The following is an 11,144-nucleotide window of genomic DNA, read 5'->3' on the forward strand; positions in this document are numbered from 1 at the left end:
CCCTCCCGCTGTTTCCATTCTGCCTGTAGAAACAACACCAGAGCAGTCTCTTCTCCTGCAGGTCAGTACAACTGGGGCTGTGGAGGAATTGGCCCAATCAAGTGTTGTACACAGTAATGTAACCCCCATGACCCCACCCTGTGTGTTGTTGTAAATACCCCTCCATCAGTATGACCAATAGAACACCAATAGAACACCACTGAACAATAGATTCTGCTCCAGGGACAACCCAGCCCAGCCCTATGTTACACACACACACACACACACACACACACACACACACACATTTTACTATACTTGTGGGGATCAAACAATTTATTCCCATTAAAAATCCTATTTTCCCTAACCTTTAAACCCTTAACCCTAATTCCAAACCCTATTTCTAATCCTAAACCTAATTGTACCCCTAAACCTAAACCCTAAGCCTAAAATCTATGTTTTCCTTGTGGAGACCATCGAATTGTCCCCACTTGTCCAAATTGGAATTGTTTTAGTATCATTGTGAGGGCTTCTGGTCTCCACAAGTATAGTAAAATCAAAAACACACAGCCATACACACAACGTAGAGGAAATCAGTTAACCTCAGTACAAACTGTAGTATTACTTCTACTGGACTTCACTGAATACAATTACATTTTACTAGTAGCATTCTCTGTGTGTGTGCAAGTGTCTGCCTGACTACACGCGTGCGTGTGTGTGTGTGTGTGTGTGTGTGTGTATGTGTGTGTGCTTGCCTACGTGCGTGCATGTGTGTGTGCAGCCATGCCAAATTGGATGTACTAAATAACTTTGTTGTCCTCATCAGGGCTTTGGGAAAGTAATCAGTTTGTGACCGAGCAGCCAGGCGATTAGCAGACCTCCATCAGAGCAGACTAGAGAAACCATTACTGCTCCCTCTCCTTCTCTTCAATAACAACATGAGCCAGTCATCTCAGTATTTACTGAGGATTACATCTGAAGAGCCTGACTTGTTGGTACAGAGAGAGTTGGCAGAGAAAGAAGGCTGTGCCACCTCACACCATCCCTCCCTCCTCTCTACTTCCCTCCTTTCCTCCCTCTTTCTTTCCTTTTGTGTGTAGAGGGGTATAAGAGGAGAAAGACAGTTGTTTCTCTCCTTGTCTCCTTTACTCTCTCTTTCCATATACCTTGGTGAGAGGGGGATTTTAAGAGGAGAAAGGCTCCATGGTAGTTCAGCTGTAGTGAAGCACAAAGGCCAGAGCTGCAGGTGTGACAGGAACAATAGAGGCTTTTCGCTGGGCTGTACAATGGAGCTACCGCCCCTAACACTGTCCAACTCTCTGGGGGTTAGTAGTAGTGGCCCTCCACTGTCCAACTCTCTGGGGGTTAGTAGTAGTGGCCCTTCATTGTCCAACTCTCTGGGGTTTAGTAGTAGTGGCCCTTCATTGTCCAACTCTCTAGGGGTTAGGGTTAGTAGTAGTGGCCCTTCACTGTCCAACTCTTTGGGGGTTAGTAGTAGTGGCCCTTCACTGTCCAACTCTCTAGGGGTTAGGGTTAGTAGTAGTGGCCCTTCACTGTCCAACTCTCTGGGGGTTAGTAGTAGTGGCCCTTCATTGTCCAACTCTCTAGGGGTTAGGGTTAGTAGTAGTGGCCCTTCACTGTCCAACGCTTTGGGGGTTAGTAGTAGTGGCCCTTCACTGTCCAACTCTCTAGAGGTTAGGGTTAGTAGTAGTGGCCCTTCACTGTCCAACTCTCTGGGGGTTAGTAGTAGTGGCCCTTTACTGTCCAACTCTCTGGGGGTTAGTAGTAGTGGCCATTCACTGTCCAACTCTCTGGGGGTTAGTAGTAGTGGCCCTTCACTGTCCAACTCTCTGGGGGTTAGTAGTAGTGGCCCTTTACTGTCCAACTCTCTGGGGGTTAGTAGTAGTGGCCCTTCACTGTCCAACTCTCTGGGGGTTAGGCTTAGTAGTAGTGACCCTTCACTGTCCAACTCTCTGGGGGTTAGTAGTAGTGGCCCTTTACTGTCCAACTCTCTGGGGGTTAGTAGTAGTGGCCCTTCACTGTCCAACTCTCTGGGGGTTAGGCTTAGTAGTGGTGGCCCTTCACTGTCCAACTCTCTGGGGGTTAGTAGTAGTGGCCCTTCACTGTCCAACTCTCTGGGGGTTAGTAGTAGTGGCCCTCCACTGTCCAACTCTCTGGGGGTTAGGGTTAGTAGTAGTGGCCCTTCACTGTCCAACTCTCTGGGGGTTAGGGTTAGTAGTAGTGGCCCTTCACTGTCCCACTCTCTGGGGGTTAGGCTTAGTAGTAGTGGCCCTTTACTGTCCAACTCTCTGAGGGTTAGTAGTAGTGGCCCTTCAGTGTCCAACTCTCTGGGGGTTAGTAGTAGTGGCCCTTCACTGTCCAACTCTCTGGGGGTTAGTAGTAGTGGCCCTTTACTGTCCAACTCTCTGGGGGTTAGGCTTAGTAGTCGTGGCCCTTCACTGTCCAACTCTCTGGGGGTTAGGCTTAGTAGTAGTGGCCCTTCACTATCCAACTCTCTGGGGGTTAGGCTTAGTAGTAGTGGCCCTTCACTATCCAACTCTCTGGTGGTTAGAGTTAGTAGTAGTGGCCCTTCACTATCCAACTCTCTGGGGGTTAGGGTTAGTAGTCGTGGCCCTTCACTATCCAACTCTCTGGGGGTTAGGCTTAGTAGTCGTGGCCCTTCACTGTCCAACTCTCTGGTGGTTAGAGTTAGTAGTAGTGGCCCTTCACTATCCAACTCTCTGGGGGTTAGGGTTAGTAGTAGTGGCCCTTCACTATCCAACTCTCTGGGGGTTAGGGTTAGTAGTCGTGGTCCTTCACTATCCAACTCTCTGGTGGTTAGAGGTAGTAGTAGTGGCCCTTCACTGTCCAACTCTCTGGTGGTTAGAGTTAGTAGTAGTGGTCCTTCAATGTCCAACTCTCTGGGGGTTAGGCTTAGTAGTAGTGGCCCTTCACTATCCAACTCTCTGGGGGTTAGGGTTAGTAGTCGTGGTCCTTCACTGTCCAACTCTCTGGTGGTTAGTAGTAGTGGCCCTTCACTGTCCAACTCTCTGGGGGTTAGGCTTAGTAGTAGTGGCCCTTCACTGTTCAACTCTCTGGGGGTTAGGCTTAGTAGTAGTGGCCCTTCACTGTCCCACTCTCTGGGGGTTAGGCTTAGTAGTAGTGGCCCTTCACTGTCCAACTCTCTGGGGGTTAGGGTTAGTAGTTGTGGCCCTTCAGTGTCCAACTCTCTGGGGGTTAGTAGTAGTGGCCCTTCACTGTCCAACTCTCTGGGGGTTAGTAGTAGTGGCCCTTTACTGTCCAACTCTCTGAGGGTTAGTAGTAGTGGCCCTTTACTGTCCAACTCTCTGAGGGGTTAGTAGTAGTGGCCCTTCACTGTCCAACTCTCTGAGGGGTTAGTAGTAGTGGCCCTTCACTGTCCAACTCTCTGAGGGTTAGTAGTAGTGGCCCTTTACTGTCCAACTCTCTGAGGGGTTAGTAGTAGTGGCCCTTCACTGTCCAACTCTCTGAGGGTTAGTAGTAGTGGCCCTTTACTGTCCAACTCTCTGGGGGTTAGTAGTAGTGGCCCTTTACTGTCCAACTCTCTGGGGGTTAGTAGTAGTGGCCCTTTACTGTCCAACTCTCTGGGGGTTAGTAGTAGTGGCCCTTCACTGTTCAACTCTTTGGGGGTTAGTAGTAGTGGCCCTTCACTGTCCAACTCTCTGGTGGTTAGGGTTAGTAGTAGTGGCCCTTCACTGTCCAACTCTCTGGTGGTTAGTAGTAGTGGCCCTTCACTGTTCAACTCTTTGGGGGTTAGTAGTAGTGGCCCTTCACTGTCCAATTCTCTGGTGGTTAGGATTAGTAGTAGTGGCCCTTCACTGTCCAACTCTCTGGTGGTTAGTAGTAGTGGCCCTTCACTGTTCAACTCTTTGGGGGTTAGTAGTAGTGGCCCTTCACTGTCCAATTCTCTGGTGGTTAGGATTAGTAGTAGTGGCCCTTCACTGTCCAACTCTCTGGGGGTTAGTAGTAGTGGCCCTTTACTGTCCAACTCTCTGAGGGGTTAGTAGTGGTGGCCCTTCACTGTCCAACTCTCTGAGGGTTAGTAGTAGTGGCCCTTTACTGTCCAACTCTTTGGGGGTTAGTAGTAGTGGCCCTTTACTGTCCAACTCTCTGGGGGTTAGTAGTAGTGGCCCTTCACTGTTCAACTCTTTGGGGGTTAGTAGTAGTGGCCCTTCACTGTCCAACTCTCTGGTGGTTAGGGTTAGTAGTAGTGGCCCTTCACTGTCCCAACTCTCTGGTGGTTAGTAGTAGTGGCCCTTCACTGTCCAATTCTCTGGTGGTTAGGATTAGTAGTAGTGGCCCTTCACTGTCCAACTCTCTGGTGGTTAGTAGTAGTGGCCCTTCACTGTCCCAACTCTCTGGTGGTTAGTAGTAGTGGCCCTTCACTGTCCAACTCTCTGGGGGTTAGGATTAGTAGTAGTGGCCCTTCACTGTCCAACTCTCCGGGGGTTTGTAGTAGTGGCCCTTCACTGACCCAACTCTCTGGTGGTTAGGGTTAGTAGCAGTGGCCCTTCACTGTCCAACTCTCCGGTGGTTAGGGTTAGTAGTAGTGGCCCCTAACACTGTCCAACTCTCCGGGGGTTAGTAGTAGTGGCCCTTCACTGTCCAACTCTCCGGGGGTTAGGGTTAGTAGTAGTGGCCCTTCACTGTCCAACTCTCCGGGGGTTAGTAGTAGTGGCCCTTCACTGTCCAACTCTCCGGGGGTTAGTAGTAGTGGCCCTTCACTGTCCAACTCTCTGGGGGTTAGGGTTAGTAGTAGTGGAGTTAACAAACCTGATTAAAGGAGTTAACGTTGGTTAATTTCATATTCAGCACAATATTACTTTGTAGGGAAACACCAGAGTGGGTTTGGTACTGGCACAACACCAGAGTGGGTTTGGTACTGGCAAGACCAGAGTGGGTTTGGTACTGGCAAGACCAGGGTGGGTTTGGTACTGGCAAGACCAGAGTGGGTTTGGTACTGGCAACACCAGGGTGGGTTTGGTACTGGCAACACCAGAGTGGGTTTGGTACTGGCAACACCAGAGTGGGTTTAGTACTGGCAACACCAGAGTGGGTTTGGTACTGGCAACACCAGAGTGGGTTTGGTACTGGCAACACCAGAGTGGGTTTGGTACTGGCAACACCAGAGTGGGTTTGGTACTGGCAACACCAGAGTGGGTTTGGTACTGGCAACACCAGAGTGGGTTTAGTACTGGCAACACCAGAGTGGGTTTGGTACTGGCAACACCAGAGTGGGTTTGGTACTGGCAACACCAGAGTGGGTTTGGTACTGGCAAGACCAGAGTGGGTTTGGTACTGGCAAGACCAGGGTGGGTTTGGTACTGGCAAGACCAGAGTGGGTTTGGTACTGGCAACACCAGGGTGGGTTTGGTACTGGCAACACCAGAGTGGGTTTGGTACTGGCAACACCAGAGTGGGTTTGGTACTGGCAACACCAGGGTGGGTTTGGTACTGGCAACACCAGAGTGGGTTTTGTACTGGCAACACCAGAGTGGGTTTGGTACTGGCGCAACACCAGAGTGGGTTTGGTACTGGCAACACCAGAGTGGGTTTGGTACTGGCGCAACACCAGAGTGGGTTTGGTACTGGCAACACCAGAGTGGGTTTGGTACTGGCAACACCAGAGTGGGTTTAGTACTGGCAACACCAGAGTGGGTTTGGTACTGGCAACACCAGAGTGGGTTTGGTACTGGCAACACCAGAGTGGGTTTGGTACTGGAAACACCAGAGTGGGTTTGGTACTGGCAACACCAGTGGGTTTGGTACTGGCAACACCAGAGTGGGTTTGGTACTGGCAACACCAGAGTGGGTTTGGTACTGGCAACACCAGAGTGGGTTTGGTACTGGCAACACCAGAGTGGGTTTGGTACTGGCAACACCAATGGGTTTGGTACTGGCAACACCAGAGTGGGTTTGGTACTGGCAACACCAGAGTGGGTTTGGTACTGGCAACACCAGAGTGGGTTTGGTACTGGCAACACCAATGGGTTTGGTACTGGCAACACCAGAGTGGGTTTGGTACTGGCAACACCAGAGTGGGTTAGATTCCAGCATGGGCCATATACTGAATATATGTGTTTACTGTAAATCACTTAATGTAAGTCAACTGTTCAAGTTGCTGCTATATGCAAATTCAGCGCCAACATATTCCTGAATATATTGCTATATTGATGGGTTTGAGCAGGGACACCCTGTAGACCTGCTACTATTGACCAGAGTGAATGGGGAATCATTTTACTGGATTACATTTGCCCTTAAAACAAGGGTTTACAATTATATTCAACTTTCCATATCATTTCAGTCACAAAAACAATCTAGTTCTTGTGATATTATGTATGTCACATAGTAATCAGAATGGCATCAACTATTTGCTAATTTTACCTAAATAATGTGTCTAACTAAATTAGGCATGGCCCTCCTAAACACAACATACAGCGTGTGAATATTGACTTGAATAACTTATCTTCCCGACACAGTCGTTCCACGGCTGTCATTCAATTAGCTGACTCTATTGCGCCGATTCATTCATTCTCCGACGTTAACCCCTACACTACCGCACCCCAACTCCCCCTAACCTTAACCCATTCATCATATCACTGGATTAGAACACAGATGTTCAGGGATCCAGAGCTGCGGGACAATCTGGCTATTTACCCTAGCGGACAGAGAGTGCGTGGGGGGAGCTTTCTAGTGCCGGTGGACCAAAGCCACATCCCGGCTCCACAACACCTATTGTCCCGGCTGGGAGGGAACGCATTCAACATTGATCTGTGCTAACCTTTATACTCCACATGAAATGCGAAAGACAACAAAGCCGTGAGGGAGAGCAGAGGAGTGACACACCAGTAATGGGGAGAGGAGAGAATTGATTGTTCCACTAATGCATGGATGCAGGGATGGGCTCGGAGGCGGGCGCATTCTCTAAAAGGTCCCTACCACGGCGGACGGAACGAAGGCTGATTAGTTCACAGGAAACACTGATTTATTTAGACTAATCATCAATCCCTATTTACCAACATGTTTAGACGTGTATATTACTAAAATACAATCTAACAACAAATGAAATTAACCATTGGATAACACGTATAGGTAGTCGCCTACCTATCCAACCTAACGCCAATAACGAATAAAATATCTCGTTTCACAATTACAATGAATGTGCAATTTCGCTGGTCATGTTCTGTTGATCAGTACCAAAAGTCCACTGTGTGAGAATGTGAAAGTTCACATCTTATTCCCATTGCTTACATGCCTATACACCGTCACGACCCCCACAACACAATGTGAGAAACGCTTTTCTCACCTGCGCTTCAAATCAACAATCAGGGCTCATCCATCTTATCTGCGCCACAGTATTAGAACAATAGTGAACTATTTTATTCTCTGTAAATATAATGATGTGTATTTGCTCATCTATCCATGAGAGGACAACAAACTAATTACGCTATTACTTTATTCACTCCAACAATAAAGTGCTGTTATCTGAAATCTATTGTGAATTCTGTACCAATCTCTATAGGACGAAAACTACAGTCAAACAAATGTAGTCTAGATAATTAACAGAAAGTCCAATGCTCAATTAGAAGAATAAAATATATTTTAACAAACCTATAACCTTTAACAAACCTATTTTACGCACTTTTCAAACGGTTTATTATGAACACTAATAACATACCTTGTAGTTCCAAAATGATTCATGAAAGCGTATTGCGTATTCCAATCCCAATGAAGGCTATATTCCCTATAACGTTCATCCATTATAATAATTCCATTTGGTGGAGTTATAAACGTATATAATTCCTTATTCCCAGTGCCATATGGTCTCCACACTTCTCTTTTCCAGTCGCGGACCGCGGACATTAATTCAGAGTCGCGGAATTCTCCTCTCTCTGCGTCCTTGGGCCCGGCTCAATGCTTACTGATCTTCAAAGCTCAACCGTGATCAAATTGCGCTACAGTCCCCTCGTACGTTCATTCCCCACCCCCCTTTACTATTAACTTTTAAACCAGAGGGGAAACGTAAATAAGAGACGTGCGCTTTCCGTTCAGCCCTGAGCGCGCACATAGAACAAATCAGGCAAAAGAGATACAAGCAGAACGATAATGTTTTATAAACTATGATTATATAGGCTGCAACCCATACGAAGAAAGCCCATGTATAAATAGCCCGGTCGACAACTATTTCTGTAGTATTCACCACTTGTGCAGGGCAGCCCTACAAGCCGACTCAGTTTGCAACAAATACAACCTTTCCCCTTCAGTTTGCAAGGGCACTTTCGCTGCTCGTTGCTGATTTAAAGAATAAACTCACCTCATCGGGTATACATTTTTTTAATCCTTTTTAGTTTCTATACAATCACAAAATCACGAATAGTCCAACTGGTCGCTGTTAGCTTGCAGTGGGCAGCCAGAAAAACAATCTAATGCACGGCAAATGGTGTAACTCGATCCATACTGAGTCAATCCATCACACAGCGTTCTGCCTGTCTTCCAATAGGCCGAGCTCTCGCTTCAGTCCCTCCCACATCTCTCTCCCTCTCCGCGTCTCTCTCTCCAGGGCTGTGGGTTTTGGCTACTCTCCCTCCCCGACCGCTTTCTTTCCTACGAGAGAGAAAAGAAAGAGAAGAGAGAGGCCCCCACCTTCCCACATGACCCTGCCTTGCCCCCCTCTCCTTTCTCCCATCCCCCACAGCCAGTAAGTGAAGCCCTTGGTAAATATCTTCAGCAGAATAGTTTTTGGAGGGGAAAGGGGGACTTGCTGAGAAAGGAACTATCTTTAAACCATTTAACTCCAGTCTGCTATACTGGACTACAGCTAGCCTAATGCTATGACCTTTCTACACCAACGTGCAGTTGTTGAATGCAATAGACCAAATGCATGGTTATGTATGAAACTTAGACATAGTTTTTAATGTACTTTACCCATGTGTACCCTTTCTGCCATTCCACAAATGGATCCCACAGTAAATATGTGCATCACGCAACGATGCTGATGGATTTAAACATTTGTCTTTAACACACCAGTAAGTAATGCCCTGATCTAACAACAATACACACACACACACAAATGCAGAGCCCAGCGATGCACTGAACTGAACAATTGGTATGGCCTATGGTAATAAATTCTTACAATTTGTTCCATTAACCCAGTTTGTCAGTGAGAATCACATCAGAGGGATAACGAAGGGCTAGCTAGGCGGAGACGAGGGGCGAGGAGTGGAGAGGAGGGTTGTGGATGGGGAGAGGAGGGGAGAGATACAGACAGAGAGATGCACTGGAAGTAGACACAAATACAGTTACAATCTATCAGGAAAGGAAATCCCCCACAAGCCCTTACATTACTCAGACCCCAGGACTCACTGACTCAATGTCTATGACATGGCTCACACACTACTATAACATTCTTCAGTCACACCTATAACATGCTTCAGTCTCTCCTTTAACATGCTTCAGTCACTCCTATAACATTCTTCAGTCACACCTATAACATGCTTCAGTCACTCCTTTAACATGCTTCAGTCACTCCTATAACATGCTTTAGTCACTCCTATAACATGCTTCAGTCACTCCTATAACATGCTTCAGTCACTCCTATAACATGCTTCAGTCACTCCTATAACATGCTTCAGTCACTCCTATAACATGCTTCAGTCACTCCTATAACATGCTTCAGTCACTCCTATAACATGCTTCAGTCACTCCTATAACATGCTTCAGTCACTCCTATAACATGCTTCAGTCACTCCTATAACATGCTTTAGTCACTCCTATAACATGCTTCAGTCACTCCTATAACATGCTTCAGTTATTCCTATAACATGCTTCAGTCACTCCTATAACATGCTTCAATCACTCCTATAACATGCTTCAGTCACTCGTATAACATGCTTCAGTCACTCCTATAACATGCTTCAGTCACTCCTATAACATGCTTCAGTTATTCCTATAACATGCTTCAGTCACTCCTATAACATGCTTCAGTCACTCCTATAATGTGCTTCAGTCACTCCTATAACATGCTTCAGTCACTCCTATAACATGCTTTAGTCACTCATATAACATGCTTCAGTCACTCCTATAATGTGCTTCAGTCACTCATCAAATCTGCAAGACTGTGTTCAAGCAGCAGATGATTCTCGATGCACATTTGGAGAATCAGAATGTGTGTCTGTTTAAGTGTGTGGGTCTCTCTCTCTCTGTGTGTACAGTATGTGGTGTGTGTGTGTGTGAGAGAGAGAGAGAGAGATTCACTTTTTCACTATTCACTTTGTATGTTGTCTACCTCACTTGCTTTGGCAATGTTAACACATGTTTCCCATGCCAATAAAGCCCTTGAATTGAATTGAATTGAATTGAGAGAGAGAGGGGGAGAGGGAGAGGGAGAGAGAGAGAGAGAGAGAGAGAGAGAGAGAGAGAGGGGGGGGGGGTAGGGAGAGTGAGCGAGAGAGAGAGAGAGAGAGAGAGAGAGAGAGAGAGAGAGAGAGAGCGAGAGAGAGAGAGAGAGAGAGAGAGAGAGAGAGAGAGACAAAGAGCTGGGCTGGGAGGGGAGTGAAAGTCCTTATTGACCGTGTCAAGTCATTCTAGGGCAACTTACCCAAACAGTGGCCGTCCATTTGCAACACGTTAGTAGATGTATGTTAACCCCCCTCACACACACTCTGCCCCCCCACTTCCCCCCTCACACACCCTCTGCCCCCCCACCTCCCCCCTCACACACACACTATGCCCCCCCATTTCTCCCCACACACACACACTCTGCCCCTCACCTCCCCCTCACACACACTCTGCTCCCCTACCTTTCCACACACACACTCTGCTCCCCTACCTTTCCACACACACACTCTGCCGAACGACCTCCCCACCACTCACACACTCTGCCCCCCCATTAGTAATTGTGAAGGTGGTATTTCCATGTGAATGGTTCGACAGGAAGAGCCAGTTTACACTGTTGATGTGTCTGATCCCATTCTGTCTCTCTGGCCACTGATTCACTCTCTTCACTGATTCACTTTCTCTACTGATTCACTCTCTCTACTGATTCACTCTCTCCACTGATTCACTCTGTCCGCTGATTCACTCTCTCTACTGATTCACTCTGTCCGCTGATTCACTCTCTCCACTGT

The 11,144-nt window shown here is 47.4% G+C and overlaps 1 protein-coding gene across 8 annotated transcripts in view; it reads right to left on the reverse strand.

Annotated features, from left to right (window-relative positions):
• The window catches only part of LOC110519503 (semaphorin-6D), a 45,993-nt gene extending 37,429 nt beyond the window's left edge, over positions 1 to 8,564 (reverse strand). For 2 of the 8 annotated variants that reach the window (XM_090239023.1, XM_090239021.1), the window contains exon 1: positions 8,333 to 8,549. The gene's annotated coding sequence lies outside the window, so the exon portion shown is untranslated. Of the gene's footprint in view, positions 1 to 7,696 lie in introns of all 8 variants that reach the window. The other 6 variants (XM_090239026.1, XM_090239022.1, XM_090239025.1 and 3 more) reach the window with 5 other exon arrangements.
• Between the last annotated feature and the right edge of the window lie 2,580 nt (positions 8,565 to 11,144).

The sequence above is a fragment of the Oncorhynchus mykiss genome, chromosome 6, assembly GCF_057628025.1.
Source record: "Oncorhynchus mykiss isolate SJ-2025 chromosome 6, ASM5762802v1, whole genome shotgun sequence".
NCBI classification, from domain to species: domain Eukaryota; kingdom Metazoa; phylum Chordata; class Actinopteri; order Salmoniformes; family Salmonidae; genus Oncorhynchus; species Oncorhynchus mykiss.